Raw genomic sequence first — 18869 nt, 5'->3', positions numbered from 1 at the left:
ATCGGGAGGGTAGGCAAATATGGGTATAAGCACAGTCTCACCTGCGCCAGATCCTGTTAGAATGTGTCTTTGTAGGCTTCCTCTTGAGAGCAGTGACTTTAACTAGGGTTCCATTGCATAACATGGATGGAGTCATGTTTCGCAGAAGCATGATCAGAACACCAACTTTCAGTGCAAAGCTATGCACTGGAAGTCCAGCTGCACTATCTTGTAGATCCCAAATCCGTTGCTACATAACCTACAGTAAGTACAGAAACGTTGCAAGTAACATGAGCAGCGACTCTATGATATGTAGTATTTCTCTTGGTACTCCTGCTACTGGATTGACATGTATACTGCAACTTCATGAGTCAAGATAAGCTGCCTGATTAGGGCTTAATAGACAGTTGGATTTTCCTGAGAAATAGATCTTGAGATATATATATATATATATGTTTTTATATATGCATACCAGGGGCGTCGGAATGATTTTATGTTTGGGGGGGCAACATAAAATCATTCTGGCACCCGCCCCCTCCCCTCTCTCCCTCTTACCTGCGTGCACGACGCACGACTCACCACTGTAGAGACGGCTGCTGACGGTCAGGGTCTGTTCTTTACAATAGGCTGCAGAGCCCCTGAACTGCATGGCGAAAGAAGAGGTGTAATGTGCGGTGTTTTAACTTAAAGACCACACATCACACCTCCTCCTCTGTGTGGTGCAGGGACCTGCAGTCTATTGCATGGCCATTAACCGTCCGCGGCCACCGCGCCTTTTAAATCTTTGGCGGGGCGAACCGCCCCCTCCCCCCCTGGTTCCAACCCTATCATGCATACATATATATATATATATATATAGTTGTTTGCGCTCAAGGTGTGCAAATTATATTGTGTATATATATATATATATATATATTTATATACATATTGGGCTCTATTTATTAACATTATTTGTACAAAAATAAAGTGAAAAAGGGTGTTTTGACACCCTTTTCTCATTATTTTAGTTTCACGTACAGTTACTATAGGGCAATTGGAGTAGAATTCGTAAAATTCTACTCCAACCCCTAAGTATCACTTATTTTTAGTAAGCAGATCGAATTTCCCATATTTGTAATGGGAAATGTGGTTTGCCTGGTAGTTACTAAAAATAAATTGTGAAAAAAATACCTAGGGAGGTCCTGTTATAATAACGCCATCTGGAGGTGGCGTTATCCAGGGTCTCCCCCGGTTACCGGACACCTGCTCTGCTCTGAAAGGCAGAGCAGAGCCGGGAGCCGTCCCCAGTGATCAACTGTGTGGTCTAAACAGACCGCAAGCTGATCACTGCAAAAAAAATAGTAAAATAAAAAATGAACTTACCTGACTCCAGGGACCGGTGGTCGGAGCTCTGGTGATGTCTCCCCTCTGGTCAGCTGGTCTCCCATGCAGCACTGCGGCCCGGTCATCAGGTGATCAGGTCCCAGTGCAGTATGGGATATCACCTGACCGGAGGACATGGAAGACAACACCGGAGGACCGGATCATGCAGGTAAGTGTAACATTCAGGTAAGTGTAATTAAGGGAGGGGGGGTCCGCGGTCATGGGGGCGGGGCTTAGCGCGGGGCAGAGCTTAGCGCTGGGGGGGTAGCATATACGGGAACTTTGTCACGGTATTTTTTGCGAAAATACCATGACTAGTGTGCGGAGGGGATTCGCAGGGACAGAGCTTTATCGCAAGCTCTGTCCCTGCAAGGAATTTGTAGTAAATCCCTGTGATATTGCCTGAATTTGCAATGCGAATTCAGGGCCCGATTCAGAGCCGGACGCTCTTTCAGAGCGCTCGCTCTGAATCAGGGCCGTCCTTCTCTTTTTTTAGAGCGGCCTCCTGGCCGCTCGCATAGCTGTGTGTGACCACCCACAGCTATAGCGAGCGGCCAAAAAGATGGTCGCGATGGTCAAAACCATCGCGACCATCGGCTTGCGACGAGACCCTTGTGGTAGGGTCTCATTGCCGCAAGCCCCGGAGTGCTTTCGGCTCTATCAGAGCCGAAGGCACTCCCACTGATATCACTTGTGATGTCAGTGGGGCCGGCCCCAGACAGTAGGCGTTCCCATAGGAACGCCTCCGTCTGGGCAGCCACGCCCCCGGCACACCTACCAAAGGGGACGTGGTGTCACTCACCATCGACAGCACGGCCCCTTTGGTACGAGACCCATAGCGACGGCTTGGCCATCGCTATCCGCGCTTTCTGTCGTGCGCATGCGCACTGGGCCAACATCGACCCGCTTGCGAGCGCTCACGAACGGGTCTGAATTAGGCCCTCAGTCGGTAATATCACACTACAATATGCATTACAAATGCGGATTGTAGTAAATAGAGCCCATAGTCATTTTGGACTTGAGAAGCCTGCGCAAATTCTGATAAATAATTTTTTGTCTCCATAGTTCATAAACTGTCCCTAAAAGTATATTGTCACAAAAAAAATTATATTTATATACATATAGTAATTTTTTTCCCTGGTGACACATTGAGATATATATACCTCAGTTTCCTTCTAGGTGAATTAGCTATACAATATTTAAAATGCAATCCAAATTCACCCCGTAGTTTTTGCATGATGCCGGAATGAACAGATAAGGTGCATACAGACGTAACGATTTTTTTAACGATTTGTCGTTAACAACATTGTTATCGTTCAATCGTTCAAAAAATCGTTCAGTTTATGAGTTATAACGATGAATGAAGATCGTTTAAGCGCGCTCCCGTTTGTAGTTCATTTCAGACTGTCCAACATAACGATTTTCATTAAGGGAAGGAACATTTTTCGTTCATCGTTGTAAAAATCGTTTATTACACTTCAAAATATCGTTCGCTTTTTCAAGGGAAAATCTGACAGAAAATCAGACAGAAAATCATTGGTTACAAAATCGTTACGTGTGTATGCACCTTAAGATGAACAAAAATTCTGAAAAAATATTTTTTGTCTCCATAGTTCATACACAATCCCAAAGAGTACACTTCTCCAACTAAAATTCTATGTACAGACACAGCCATTACAACTTTATTATAAGTGTAGATTTGAAATACAGTGACATTGTCTACTTTGATGAATTTTGTGTTGATATGGTGTCATCCATACACATTTCTTACTCTGAGGTCTTAATTTTAACCAGGAACTCAGATTTGCTAACCTACATGTATCAGTCAAGGAATGAATGCAGTCATTTGTAAAACCCACCTGAACTGATTTGGAATGCACATACAGTCAGGTGCAGAAATATTGGGACATTGACAGAATTTTCATATTTTGGCCTCTATTCACCACCACAATGGCTTTGAAATGAAACAAACAAGATGTGCTTTAACTGCAGACTTTCAGATTTAATTTGAGGGTAATTACATCCAAATCAGGTGAATGGTGTAGGAATTACAACGGTTTCTATATGTGCCTCCCACTTTTTAAGGGGCCAAAAGTAATGGGACAAACTAAACAATCCTAAATCTAACTTTCACTTTTTAATACTTTATTGTAAATCCTTTGCAGGCAATTACAGCCTGAAGTCTGGAACGCATAGACATCACCAGACGCTGGGTTTCATCCCTGGTGATGCTCTGCCAGGCTTCTACTGCAAATGTCTTCAGTTCCTGCTTGTTCTTGGGGCATTTTCCCTTCAGTTTTGTCTTCATCAAGTGAAATGCATGCTCAATCAGATTCAGGTCAGGGGATTGACTCGGCCATTGCATAACATTCCACTTTTTAGCCTTAAAAAACTCTTTGGTTGCTTTTGCATTATGCTTCGGGTCATTGTCCATCTGCACTGTGAAGCGCCGTCCAATGAGTTCTGAAGCATTTGACTGAATATGAGCATGTAATATTGCCCGAAACACTTCAGAATTCATTCTGCTGCTTTTGTTAGCAGTCACATCATCAATAAATACAAGGGAACCAGTTCCATTGGCAGCCATACATGCCCACTCCATGACACTACCATCACCATGCTTCACTGATGAGGTGGCATGTTTTGGATCATGAGCAGTTCCTTTCCTTCTCTGCATTCTTCTCTTCCCATCACTCTTGTACAAGTTGATCTTTGTCTCATCTGTCCATAGGATGTTGTTCCAGAGCTGTAATGGCTTTTTTAGATGTTGTTTGGCAAACTCTAATCTGGTCTTCCTGTTTTTGTGGCTCACCAATGGTTTACATCTTGTGGTGAACCCTCTATATTCACTCTTGTGAAGTCTTCTCTTGATTGTTGACTTTGACACATATACACCTACCTCCTGGAGAGTTTTCTTGATTTGGCCAACTGTTGTGAAAGGGTTTTTCTTCACCAGGGAAATAATTCTTCTGTCATCCACCACAGTTTTTTTCGGTGGTCTTCCGGGTCTTTTGGTGTTGCTGAGCTCTCCGGTGCGTTCTTTCTTTTTAAGAATGTTCCAAACAGTTGATTTGGCCACACCTAATGTTTTTGCTATCTCTCTGATGGGTTTGTTTTGATTTTTCAGCCTAATGATGGCTTGCTTCACTGATCGTGACAGCTCTTTGGATCTCATATTGAGAGTCAACAGCAACTGATTCCAAATGTAAATGTCACACCTAGAATCAACTCCAGACCTTTTACCTGCTTAATTGATAATGAAATAACGAGGGAATAGCCCACACCTGTCCATGAAATAGCTTTTGAGTTCATAGTCCCATTACTTTTGGCCCCTTAAAAAGTGGGAGGCACATATAGAAACCGTTGTAATTCCTACACCGTTCACCTGATTTGGATGTAATTACCCTCAAATTAAATCTGAAAGTCTGCAGATAAAGCACATCTTGTTTGTTTCATTTCAAAGCCATTGTGGTGGTGAATAGAGGCCAAAATATTAAAATTATGTCAATGTCCCAATATTTATGCACCTGACTGTACATGCACAGCCATGCATCAAATTGATGAAATAAATTAGCACAGGCTGTGTAACACACCTACAAATGTCATGTAAGCAGTACCTAGAAATAACAAATGTTTGCTGATTATAAATGGTACAAATTTCTGAATTTGTTTTTCAGATTCCTGAAGCCTGTTTTGTGCCTCACTACTTGTGAGCATTAAGAGAACTTGAATACTGTACGTATCAAAAATCACTATGCTAAATGAAGGTTTATGTCTCTGATCCGATCGTGTGTGTTGCTGTGCAACTGTGTTCATTCAACTAAAAAGGTTCTCTTTATAAAGATAAGTGTTCTCTAATGAGAACCAAACTATTGGTACCCACTCACATTTGTTTCATGTGCCGTCCCCTTTTTTTAAGTATAAATAGTGAGCACTATACGTATGTATATATATATATATATATATATATATATATATATATATATATACTGTGTGTATATATATATATATATATATATATATACAGTATATATAAAATGTTTGGTGAAAATGTGTGGTCAGGCATTCCTAGTGAGAAGTAAGGCAAGTCCCAATACAATCCAAGGGAGTTGGGTACGGCATCCTGACGGTCAGCATCCCGACGTTCGAAATGCCGGCAGCAGAATCCCGATGGTGAAAATGCAGATGATCTTCGGTAGGTATTCTAAGGCTAACCCCAACCCTAACCCACCCCTGCTGCAGCCTAACCCTAATCGCCCTCTCCTCCACAGCCTCACCTTAACCAACCGCTTCAACACCATAACCCTGCCCCCCCAACCTAATTCCCCCCCCCCTGCAGCTTAACACTAAACCTCCCCCTAATACTTACTGTTTGACGTTGTCGGAATCTTGACCCATCGGGATCCCACAGCCAGTATAATGAGTGTCGGTATTATTTATTTATTTATTTTATTTATTAACAGTTTCTTATATAGCGCAGCATATTCCGTTGCGCTTTACAATTGGAAACATTGATAGAACAAAACAGGGTAATAACAGACAGACATAGAGGTAAGAGGGCCCTGCTTGCAAGCTTACAATCTATAGGGAAATAGGCATTGATACACAAGGATAGGTGCTATATATTGCAATTTGGTCCGGCCAGAATGCAGAGTTTCTTGGTGGGCTACATGATCCAGTCACACAGGAATGTCGGCAAAATGTCAGGAGTATGTGAAAGAAAGACAATATGTGAGATTATGTGTGGACTGTGAGAGGGGATGGAATAAGACATGGAAGCTATGAAGGTTATGTGGTCGGTTCTGGAATCTGATAAGGTTGTCTGAAGAGGTGAGTTTTCAGGGATTCTGAGTGTCGGGATGCCGACTTCATCCCATCCAAGGTCTGGTGCACTGACAGTCAGGTTTGAACAACAGGGTGAGAAAATAGACCAGCTAAACTGAGCAGGATTGGCACACATGGAATCCAAAATTTAAAACAGTAGTAGTCCAAATAACAAAGTTGGTTGGTATACAGTAAATCTATAAGCTAGCACAGCAAAAGTCCATATAATAGCAAGCACACATGGCATTCACAGCCAGGGCTATAGGGAGGGGTATGTGAGCAGTGTCATCACTCAGGGAGCAGGCATCACCTTGCTGCCCCATGGCAGGGCCGCAACTAGGGGGGGGGGCTAGAGGTGCACGTGCACCGGGTGCCGGAATGCAGGGGGTGAAAAAGGGCTGACTCGCGGTGTCTTGGGGGCTGCAGATTCATAAAAGGGCCATCCAAGGAGGAGACAGATGCTAGAGCTTGTACTGGACCTCTAGTGTCCGTTAGGCCAGCACAATGCACACAGCGTTCCCGGAAGTGCCGGGAATGCTGGCGCTGCCGGGAGAAGATGCTGAAAGCTGCATCTTCTCCCATGAAACCCCCTGGCAACGAACATAAACTCCATGGCAACTAGCATGAAACCCCCTGGCAACGAGCTTGAAACCCCCTGGCAACGAGCATGAAACCCCATGGCAATGAGTATGAAACCCCCTGGCAACGAGCATAAACCCCCTTACAACGAACATAAACCCCATGGCAATGAGCATAAACTCCCTGGCAATGAGCATAAACCCCCTGGCAATGAGCATGGAACCCCTGGTAATGAGTATAAAACCCCTGACAACGTGCAAGTAATTTTAAAGTTATTAGAAGCCTTACTGTGGGGCATAAAATGGTGTCAGGCAAATATGCAAGTGGCACTTTGGTAATAGGCATTACAGTGTGTGGCATAATGTGTAATGGGCATTATGGTGTGTGGAATAATGTAAGTCACTATACCAGGGATGTCTGAGTAGTGCACTGCCTTATGGAGGAGCAAGGACAAAATCCAGGTACGGGAAGGGAGGGGGCGCAAAATTGCTGCCTTGCACCGGGTGACAGATATCCTAGTTTTGGCCCTGCCCATGGCCCCTGCATTTGGCTGCAAGGTGCTTGGAATGGCATTGTGCAGCCAATAGTGCTGCTGTAGAGATTCCTGGAGCATCCACGTAGCTCTAAACATTATTCTGTTTGCAGCCCCGTCCCTTTTCAGACACAGGGCAGCCAAGAGCCCCACTCCGGCTCTGAGCATACCAACAAAGAGGACAGTGGAAAGCTACAGTAAGTGTCGTTCATAGGTGTCATACATGCAAGCAAGGTTCACACAGTAATCACATATCCCTGGATGCCAGGTGAGTTTCAAATTTATTGGAATAGGGGACATGATTCCAAGTTCAGACAGCTGTCAACTTCCTGTGCATGTACTCACTGGAGATCTCTCCATCCACAGCCATGAGCAATGGTGCTGAAGGCTGAGACCCATAGCGTCTGGCCAATATCATAAAATACATGCCCGGAACATTAATTGAGGCATCACTAAACGTATCGTAGAATGTAGCAAGACCTATATATTATTTATCTTATTTTTGCACTGTCCATATCTGTTGTCATTGAAGTCATTACAGGACTGCGTGTCTGATGAGATGTTTATAGCAGCACTGAAGGACTTTATATACTGCTCATGTGTGGCTCAAAGGGGGTGCATGCGCAGTACAAAGCATCCAGCTTCCAGCTACCATTTCGGCATCCAAGACTTCTCCCATGCTGCTCCCAGCTGCGGAGCTCACTCATTCCCAACCATCACTTTGTCAAACAATCCATGAAAAACCACCTCTTCACCAGTGCCTGCCTCTCCTACACCTGATGTATATCTACCACTTATCCCCTTGGCCTCTGTCCCACACTACTGTCTCCCTCTGCCCTTACCTCTAGACCTGTGGTTCCCAAACCCATTCCTCAAGGAACCCAAACAGTCCAGGTTTTAGGGATATCCATGCAAGCACAGGTGACTTAATTAGTACCTCATTTTTATTATATCATCTGTGCACAAGCACAGCATATTGTTGTATACAGTATCTTTTATACATTTGATACTGTAGCTAATTTCTAAGTGCAGTGTTCCTCTGATTTATAGAGACGCGGCTCCATGAAGAGAGGAGGAAGACCAGACATGAAGCAATTTATCAGTCTTACAGAAGTTCAATACTAGCCAATATTCTAGAGACATTGCTTCATTTAAATTTGCATAACATTTTAATTACACTTTATTTTTTGCATACACTTTTCTGAAAAAAGTATTTAGCAGTTATCATCCTGATGAACAGAATGCAAATCATTAATCCACATTGGACAATGGGCCTGATTTACAGATGTAACATTTTTACGCAGATGTAGCAATTGTTTGCCATTGCGCATATGTGTAAGCTGCACTGCCAACGTGCAGCGATTGGTTCGTGATTACACCAGCAGAGAGGAACCACTCACAAAGGTAGTCATGGGAAATTCACTGTTTGGGGGAGGTAACGGGGTCGTTAGAAAAACGCAGGTGTGTTTTATCGTTTAAACGCCGTTACATGGGATGTGCGTCAAGTTACAGATTTTTATGCTGGTACGCGACATAGGACGCAGATTTGAAGGCAGCAGTGGGCATCCCTATGTTTGTGTAAGCTTTGGAACTATTAGCATATTTTCACAGCTGCGTTGCGTACGAAATTGCTGCTGCGATCGTATTAGCGTCCATCTCTGAATTAGGCCCAGAGTTATTGGCAGGGGCGTATCTTCCTATTGGCCAGGATGGCACTCGCCAGGGACACCGGCCAGTGGGGGGTGTCAGCGCCGCCTGGCAGTGCCACCCACGCCCAGTTCTGTCTGTCAACAGTCTTTGCTGCTCCGATCTCTGTCAGAAGCATCAGCACTAGACAACGAGAGAGGAGGGGGGGAATGATAGAGGGGGGAGGGCCGTACAGTAACCACGGTGTCTGTATACCACTGCCAACAGGGGTGGAGTGCCAGCCAGTACTTTGCCAGGGGAGCTTGAACCACTAGATACACCCCTGGTTATTGGCTACAAAAATAAGATTTCTATACTCCAGTATTTTGCACTTTCTAAAGTGAGTGATTTGGAAATGATATTAATCTATTAAGAACTCCACCTTGCATTGAGAATCTGATGTTCAATGGATTTTTTCTGTCACGTTTATCATTATAATATCCATATCACTTAGGGAACAGTGAACAGTGTACTTGCAGTCAGGTAGAAAAAATCTTTGGAAATTGATAATGTGCTTCCAAAACGACTGGTCCACAAATCAGGCATTCAGCACAACATCAAAGCAGCCCAGTACAAAGTGAATGTGTACAATTTCCCAGCATTATCTGCAAAGAATAAAACAATCCATAGACTCACATTTTGCTTTGTTAACTACTATCTCTCATTGATCAAATACAGTATTACGTACAATTCCAAATAGCATCATTTGTTATCAGAATGCATTATAACACAGGTGCATATATGAGAGTATAGAGAATTTTCCCAAACAGATTAAGGGTTACATACTGTAGTTATTGCTGTGAAACAAACATCTGTCCCACCCTATTTTCCATATAGCACATACTGGATCTGATGCTGAGTTGGACAGAAATTGCATGTACGGTATGTGCTCCTGCATTGTACGCAGGGGATAATTATTGTACACATCTTGCATTGTGCCAGCCCGTCTCCTGTCTGTACATTTGGCATCAATTATCATCATCGTCAATGTTATCAGTGTGCACTTGCACTGGACTATGCTTAGTGCAAAGCACTCCAGGCATATTTATGCTTTTGTAGAAAGTAGAAACGTGCATGGCCTGTGTACATACCACCCGCCATTAGGCTCACTATGTATTTACACTTTGTTTCTTGCATAGCAGATTAGCAACATAAGACACCAGTCTATCAAGCTCAACCTTTTATGAGTCCTTATTGAACTAATCCAGAGGGAGACAAAACAAACCTCCATTCAGGCAATTGCTAATATATTGCTATATGACAGGTGCAGTTTCTCCATCTGAATATGGCTCCTATGTGAGCTGTTCAGTGTCTTTGTACACAGCCGCTTTCCGTCCCACAGCTCTGCCACTCCCATAAGATGCAACATCTCCTGGCATCTTTTTAGCCACTTCCTGTTACCTCCCAGTCTAGAGTAGGTGGCCAGTCAGACACACAAAGATGCACTGCCTGATGGGCGTGTTATGGGAGTCCCGCTGGCATGTCACATAACTGGTTGCTGACTAAGATGCTTAAACGCTTGAATGCCATACTCTGATGGAGAGTCTGCACCTAGCATGGGGCTGGTGCAAGTTTTGATGGTGTGTCCAAAGGTATCAAGCGGGATGCAGCAAGTGGGATTGTTACATCTAAAGTGGGCATCGCAGTCCTTGCATAATCACACGCACTTGTACACCAGGGGAAGGGCTGATACTAGCATTAGCATAAAGTCGCAGACGTAACTACCACAAAGGACGCGGCGGCAGCAATGTGTGATTCAGAATCAGCACCCCCGGCTTCCTCCTGTCAGCTAAGTTCACATCCATCAGTATTTCCCATGTAGGTAATATAGTTATTGCCACAGCTTAGGTGCATTTACCAACCTGTAATATTAGCTGCCCTTTCCACCCAGTTTGCCATTTTATTTAATTGTTTTTTTCTGTGCATAATTGTTTTTTTATGAGTATAATACAGCACGCATACAAATGGAAATAGAACAAAACAAGGGGAGTGTAAAAATAAGTAACGGATAACGTTACATAGTGCAGAAATAAAAATGAGAAAACAGTGGCATACAATGCAAGAAGCTCAACTAGGAAATATAAAATGTAGAGACCTAATGGCCTATTAACAAATTTTAGCAGTGAACATCAGTAAATGGGAGCATGTAGAAAGCCACTGGAGCACCGTGGCAGAGCCGGCCCTAGCCAATTTGGTGCCCTAGGAAAGAGTTTGTCTGGTGCCCTCTAGCAGATAATCCCACCACACTACACTCTGCAGACACTCCCCCACCTCTTTATACATGATACTCGGATTTCACTTACCTCTTAGGTGTTCCTCCCTTTTCTTTCTTCCTTTAGGAGTCTGTGATTCATTTGTCCCCATTTTAACATATCTACTACATCTCTCTCTCTCTCTCTCTCTCTCTCTCTTTCTCTCGATATATATCCACTTGTACACACATACAGCATGCTGACCCCTTCACTGCCCGCCTCACAGAACAGCACCCCTCTCCCCTCTCAGCGCAGCACCCCTGGCCTCATCCAGTATCACTTTCCCAGCACAGCAAACCTGGCATCATCCAGCACCCCACATCCAGAACAGCACCCCTGGCCTCATTATGCATCCCTTTCCCAGTACAGCACCCCTCATCCAGCACAGCACCCCTGACCTCATAATGCACCCCTTATCCAACAGTCAGCATCCCTCATTCAGCAAAGCACCCTGCCCTCATTATTTATGCTCCCTTTTCCCAGCACAGCACCCATCAGTCATCCAGCACAGTCAGCACCCCTCCCAGGCTGGCCTCTATGCACAGTCAGCACCTCTCCCAGCACAGTCAGCACATCTCAGTCATCCAGCAGCACCCAACTACCAACTGAGAGCTCAGCTGACTTACTTAGGGCCCCATTATCTACGATGCATAACCCTTTTAGCGCTCACTAAAGGGGTTATGTCATTCTTTCTGTATTTAACAAACAGCATCGTTCTTGCCATCTTTAGATCATTAAGTGTGTACCCAGCTTTAGACTCATTATCTTCAGGGTCAGGGAGGCAGTCGTGGCCATCCCTGCTTGTTTTTCCAGCTCCTGGACCGTCACTGCTAGACTTGGTGGGAGCTGGGCGACTGATGGTGGCGGGGCCATGAGGCGAGTGAGGAGTGGCTGCTGTTGGGCATATGCATTATGCCCTCCCATGGCCATTTTACTTGCCGCCCCCAGTGGCAGAACTAGTGAGTGGTGGGCCCAGGTGCAAATAGCAAGCAAGGGACGATCTACGCGCAGAGTAGACTGGCAGACGAAAAATGGGCATGGACGCGTGGGGATGGAGCGTAACCTCACAGCACAAGGTATCAGTAGAGCCATATAATGCAGAGTGCGTTGCAGTGAGGGCCATATAATGCAGGAGTGTCGCAGTGAGCGCCATGTAATTCAGAGTGCGTCGTAGTGAGCACCATATAATGCAGGAGCGTCGCAGTGAGCGCCATATAATTCAGAGTGCGTCGTAGTGAGCACCATATAATGCAGAGTGTCACAGTGAGTGCCATTTAATAAAGAGAGTGTTGCAGTGAGCGCCATACAATACAGAGGCACCATATAAAGCAGAGTGCATTATATATTGCAGATGAGCCATATAATGCAGAGCATCACAGTGAGCGCCGTACAATATAGAAAGTGTTGCAGTGAGCACCATGTAATTCGGAGTGCATCGCAGTGAGCGCCATATAATACAGAGGTACCATATAAAGCAGAGTGCGTCGCAGTGAGTACAATACAATGCAGAGGCGCCATATAATGTAGAGCGTCACAGTGAGTGCGATATAATATAGAGAGTGTTGCAGTGAGCACCATGTAATTCAGAGAGCATCGCAGTGAGCGCCATATAACGCAGAGAACATCAGTGACCCACATATAACATAACACAGATAATATAAACACACCTCTCACACACATACATGTAAAATTAATACACCACACACACACACTACATTAATACACCACCACAGACTGTAAAACTCACTCTAGTCCCTCCCTTCTCAGAATAATAACAAATACATCCCTTCCCATTGCATACAGATACCACCCCTCTCAAAGACACTGGAACTTACCTGTCCTGGAAGAGGATGTGTGGTCCCTGCTGGGGCTGGGCTTCATGGCACATGAAAGGAGTGGAGAGACTGTGAGGTGACAGAGGGCTAAACAGGAGAGGAAGGGGCGGGGATCCGGGGTTAGGGAAAGGAGTGTGTATGTAGAACAGAGAGAAGGGGGCAGAGATTCGGGGGGAGGTGCTGGGTCTCAGGCTGTATAGTGACAGCCTGGTCAGGTAGAGTGAGGATAAGAAGGGGAGGGCCCCCCTCCTCCTCCGGCCAGAGTCAGACCGCCTCCTTCCTTGGTACAGCCCACGGCCAGGCACAGCGTCATATAGTACTGTAACAATGAGTCAGTTTGACTAATTATTAGTACTGCCGCATGCAAGCCCCTCATTGTTGCACCAGCGCTGCTAATAGTTTTGAGCTACAGGATGCCCCTTAGGAGGGAATGGGAAGTGAAAAGAGATGGCAAGGGAGGTAGGAATGGGGTGGGGCCAAGCGAGACGGGGAGAGGGATATGAGTATAGGAAGATACGGGTACCTAGCTAGGTGTCACATCCTCACGCAAGACCAGTGAGTCTTATGGTGTGAAAATAATACCAGGAGGCCAAAGTAGTGTGAAACCTCCCACTGTATTGTTCTGAAGACTAGTTACATACTCCATTTTGGAGACATACCAGATCCTGTTCAAGAGTTCTCTTTGAGCTGGGGCCAATTGATATTTAGCATCACATGATATGTGAAGGACCAGTTTATTAATGTATTTAGATGTCTGGAGACTGAGGCTCATAGAAGTAAATTGGCACAAGACTGGAGACGTAAAGGCTGTTACATAGAGCAGACCATATTCCAAGTGTGGAAAATAACCATTTGACCGCATTGTCTCCAACATAGGTCAGACGTGGCTGGATACATCTGGTGGAGACAGTCTTCAACCAAATACCACCTGGTAAAGACCTTATACGAGTTCTCCTAATTGCCACACTAATAGAATATTTTGATTTAGCGGTTTGTATAGTGTCCCAGACATTATTGCCCAGAGAGAGGCCCAAATCTGTCTCCCATGTAGGTTCATGGGTGGCTAGAGGGGGGGAATTCAATGCCAGGATAGAATGCTAGATGTAAGAAATGGTCCCTCTATCGTTGGATCTGTATATACAGAGCCTTTCCCCCGGGGAAGGGCTATAGGCAGATGACAAAGAGGATGTTACAAACTGGAGAATTTGTAGCAATAATAGAAACGAGAGCTGGGAATTCCGACCATTTTCTGAACAGCTGCAAATACCTGTGGGGCAAATTTTCCTATAACATGGTCAAAACGAGTGATGCCTGTAGCAACCCATATACAGTAGATGCCATAGCAGGCCAATGACCTGGGGAAAAAAAGGGTTATTCCATAGAGGGGTCTGAGGGAATGGGTATTTGGAGAGGTCAAATTTTTTATTGAGACTATCCCAAATGAAGAGTGTAAGTGCGCCCATAGAGACTGAAAGGACGACCTGAGGTCTGTGTTACGTAATAACCAAGACAGGTGTGAAATCGAGTCTACTCCAATCGTATTACCCTCCAGATCGATCCAACGTTTAGTATGACGAGGATATTTCCAGGCAACCCCAGGTTGGCATTTTAGCAAAAACTTTAGCAAGTTATCCTGTTCCGCATTTGAAATCTACAGCTTAATATCATCTACAAATAGAGACACTTTACTTACTAGGCCATCTACAAGGTCATTAATAAAATGACTGGAAAAACAATGTCTAATTATAAACAGATTTGAGTGTCACAGATCACAAATTGCACCCTGCCCCCTGGCATCAGCTGTGATGGGGACATCCTGATATGAGGAGACAGAGGACGAGCTTACTCTCAGAACTGCTCACTTGTGCATAGAAGACTTTTCCCGTCACTATACCTGCTAGTATGACTCCACGTTATTGCAACTGGGGAAGCCACAAAGCAGGTATTATCACACTGACCCTTACAGGTACTACATGTGTACAAAGGGCCTGATTCAGACCCGCTCGTGAGCGCACAGTGCTCGCAAGCAGGTCGATGGTCCCCCACTGCGCATGCGCACACCGTAGCTGGCTCCGGCATGCGCATGCGCGATACCCGGCCAGCGACGGGCTCTCTGTCGCTACGGGTCTCGCACCAAAACGTGGCGGCTGTCGATTGTGATTGACAGCTCACCCCATTTTGGAGGTGGGCAGGGGGGGTGGCTGGCCAAATGGAGGCGTTACCGAAGGAACACCTGCTGTTTGGGGGCAGCCTCAGTAGTGAGCTTCCGGCTCTATTAGAGATGGACGAGACCCTACCACAAGGGTCTCGTCGCAAGCCCGATGGTCGCGACCATCGCGACCATCACCTGGCCGCTCACAAAAGCTGTGGGTGGTCACCTACAGCTTAGCGAGCGGCCAGGAGGCCGGCTCTCAAAAAAAATGCCGCCCTGATTCAGAGCGAGCGCTCTGAAAGAGCGTCCGGCTCTGAATCAAGCCCAAAGTTTATTCTCTTCTGGGCTCTTTAGCACTACACTTCTGATGTGTTGGGAGCTAACAATTGGCAGGCAATTTTATGGGTAGTTTTGTGTATATTTGAACGCCAGTTTAACAACTGAGGGCCTAATACAGAGTTGGACGTAAATGTGATTTGAAGTATTTTTTGGCCGCAACTTGCACTTGTTTGTGCTCATGTCTTTTTATCAACTGTATGCATGACTTGCAACAGTGTGCAACTAGGGGGTGGATCATGGTCTGGAATCGGCGTGTGGAAACGGGGAGACTGTCTGCAGACATGGTAAAAGTACAGTATGGGCATGGTGTTGACATGTAGTTGTGAATTGCAACTAAAGTGGCCAGAATTTGCCTAGGGTGGCCTGACTTGCAGTTGTTAACTCTTATGCCAGTTGCACCCTGATGATGATAGCGGGCCTAGCCTGTGTCTGATTGCACGAAAACATCTCAAGCACACCCATGTATGCAAATACAATATACCTGCTGCAACACTGTTTTTAAAGTCAAAACACAATGGGCATGATTCAGAGCTGAACGCTCTGACCAGAGTGCTCGCTCTGAATCAGGGCCCTCCTACCTTTTTTTGGAGCGTCCTCATGGACGCTCGCATAGCTTACCACCCACAGCTATAGCGAGTGTCCATGATGATGGTTACGATGGTCTTGACCATCGCCACCATCTGGCATGCGACGGAGACCCTGCGGTAGGGTCTCGCTGCCGCAAGCCCTGGAGTGATTTTGGCTCTATCAGAGCCAAAATCACTCCCACTGACATCACTAGTGATGTCAGTGGGGCCTGCTTCAGACGGTAGGCGTTCCCATGGGAACGCCTCCGTCTGGCAGGCACGCCCCCGGCACGCCCACCAAAGGGGGCGTGCTGTCAATCAACATCGACAGCACGCCCCCTTTGGTGCGAGACCCGGAGCGACAGCTTGGCTGTCGCAGTCCGGGTCTCGCGCATGCGCACGACGGAGCTCCCTCCGTCGTGCGCATGCGCAGTGGGGCAACATCGACCCGTTTGCGAGCGTCCTTTGCTCGCTAACGGGTCTGAATGACCCCCAATGTTCTGATAAGTATGCCTCGTACTCTGTTGGAGAAGGGGAAGGTTCCACAGATGTTTATAAGATGTTATAAATTTGCTTCTGGTCTGCTTCTCTTAGCAATTCAGATGCTCCAAGCCACTTAGGTAGCTAATATCTGAACTATATGACCATTCAGCTCAGTGACAGGGGGGCAGAAGGGGGACACCATTATTGTGACACAAGGTTCAGAAGGGCCCCCGAGATGCCCATAGCCCCAAAACACCCAGTGGTAACCAGTGGTAGGGTATTTAGTGTTCACTCTAGGATTTGTTTAGGACAGGGTGTGGTTCACAGAGGAGGGCACTTTCTTATTTTGAAGGACACATTTTTCCTTCAGCGAGTGCGCCCAAAATGGGGGTGTGGTCTCACTTAGAGGGGGCATGATCAATGCCCCTTTTGCCTCCATATCTAACTTTACCAATACTTAATTCCTTCACTACCTTCCATGATCTCATGTGCACAGTCGCAAACATAACTTGGAGTTAGAGTAAGGCCGGTCACTCATGTGCTATGCAATGACAGTACCTAGTAGTGACTATATAAACTTTGTGAACACTGTAAACTTGTCAGGATATTTTACAGCAATCGTTCTTATGACAAACTGGAAACTAGCAGAAGTAACATGTATCCCTAATTGCTGGAGACAATATGTAGACAATATGTGGTGGTGATGGTGGTCACTGATAGGTGTGGTATAAAATATATACAGTTAAAAAGTTGACAATGTCTAGATAGACACCAGTGGCCAAATGTAATAGGTTGCGAATTTGTAAAAAATGTTTGTTTAGTCTCCTCCATAGACTTCAATGGTGTAAAACCTCCGTTGAAGTCTACGGTATGAACCACTACATTGTATCCAATGATGTAACCACAAGGTTACTTGAGGTGAACCTTATGGTCGGTTTAATGCTTTGGCCAGGGAACCCGGTGAAAGGGTTTCCCAGGCTGTGGAATTACCCCCCCCCCCCCCGCTAGAAAGAGTCCGGTGCTGGTTATGGAAATTACAGGGGACCCCTACTCGTTTTGTACCCTGTATTTCCACAACCAGGACTGGATCAGAAAAGCCCTGTGCTGGTACTTAAAATGCAGGAGCCCCCTACACATTTTGGCCCCTGTATTTTTAGAACCAGGACAGGCTTTAAATAACCCGCTATTGGTTCTTAAAATACAGGGCCCCCCTATACATTTTGGCCCCTGTATTTTAAAAACCAGCACAGGCTGTACAGAGCCCGGGGCTGGTTATGCTTCTGGGGCGGGGGTTTACGTCTTTTTTTTTTTTTAAACACACAGACAGAACCTTCAAGAATCTCACTGATCTGTGAAGGCTTCTGTATAACTCGCACCTTTTAATGCTAGTCGCCTTAAAACGTGTGAGTTGACATAGGGAAATACTTGCACAGATTCGCATAGTGTAGTAGCCTCGAGCTCAAAAGTTTGCAGGCTATTACATTTGCGAATCCCGGCACCAACTCGCACCTTCAAAAAATGTGAGAAGGAGCTAGTTGCATTTTTACTAAAACTCGAACCCTATTACAATTGGCCGTTAGAGTCTACCTAGACATTGTCGACCTTTTAACTGTCTATATATAGTCTGATACCGTCACTGGTTGTCAGATTGTTTACTCTCCTTCTCCCAATTGGAGGGCTGTGGGGTTGTGGCTGTACTCAGTTGTCATCACCTCCCAAGTGGACAGAATGCTAGCTGATGGATATACAGTATACAGAGAGAGTGTAACTAAAACACCCAATGACAGACATAGGGACAGGGCAGCATTTGATTTTGGGCACCTCTGTAGTGTGCACACCAGTCTGTGTCGCCTAGCACCCCATTTACAGGCTGCCGGCTTGTGAGCACTGAGTAGCGACAGGCTTGAGCCAGCAAAATCGAGCAGTATTACCAAAGACCTCCATCTTGTTCTTTTAATTGCGTCCCGCCTGCTGGGTTGGGTTGTGGCCAGCCACATGGCCCTTCACTCCGCCCTGCTCCCAGACTCTGTGTGACTGTGTCGGCTTGCTCTGGGAGAAGTGTAGGTGCAGGGCTCAAACTGACAGCTGCAAACCAGGTACGGTGAATATCACCCAAAATTGTACAAAATGGGCAAGGCACGACACCCCTCTAAAACAGCCGATCTGGATTGATAGGTATTATTAATGCGCCAGCATCGGCTGGGAACAATATAATGAGGAGAGTCTGTGACAGGCAGTAGTGACACTAGACATATTTGAGTAAGATACTGTGGCCTAGAC

General features: G+C 45.7%; 1 protein-coding gene across 4 annotated transcripts in view; it reads left to right on the top strand.

The window, feature by feature from the left end:
* The window catches only part of ARVCF (ARVCF delta catenin family member), a 974893-nt gene that overhangs the window by 464707 nt on the left and 491317 nt on the right, over positions 1-18869 (top strand). For 2 of the 4 annotated variants that reach the window (XM_088476674.1, XM_088476673.1), the window contains exon 5: positions 5019-5076. The exons of the other annotated variants lie outside the window; for them this stretch is intronic. The gene's annotated coding sequence lies outside the window, so the exon portion shown is untranslated. The remainder of the gene's footprint in view (positions 1-5018; positions 5077-18869) is intronic. 4 annotated transcript variants of the gene reach the window in all.

The sequence above is a fragment of the Taudactylus pleione genome, unplaced genomic scaffold (genome assembly GCF_031769625.1).
Source record: "Taudactylus pleione unplaced genomic scaffold, aTauple2 ptg000191l, whole genome shotgun sequence".
NCBI lineage: Eukaryota > Metazoa > Chordata > Amphibia > Anura > Myobatrachidae > Taudactylus > Taudactylus pleione.
This window is presented reverse-complemented; position numbering and strand designations above follow the sequence as displayed.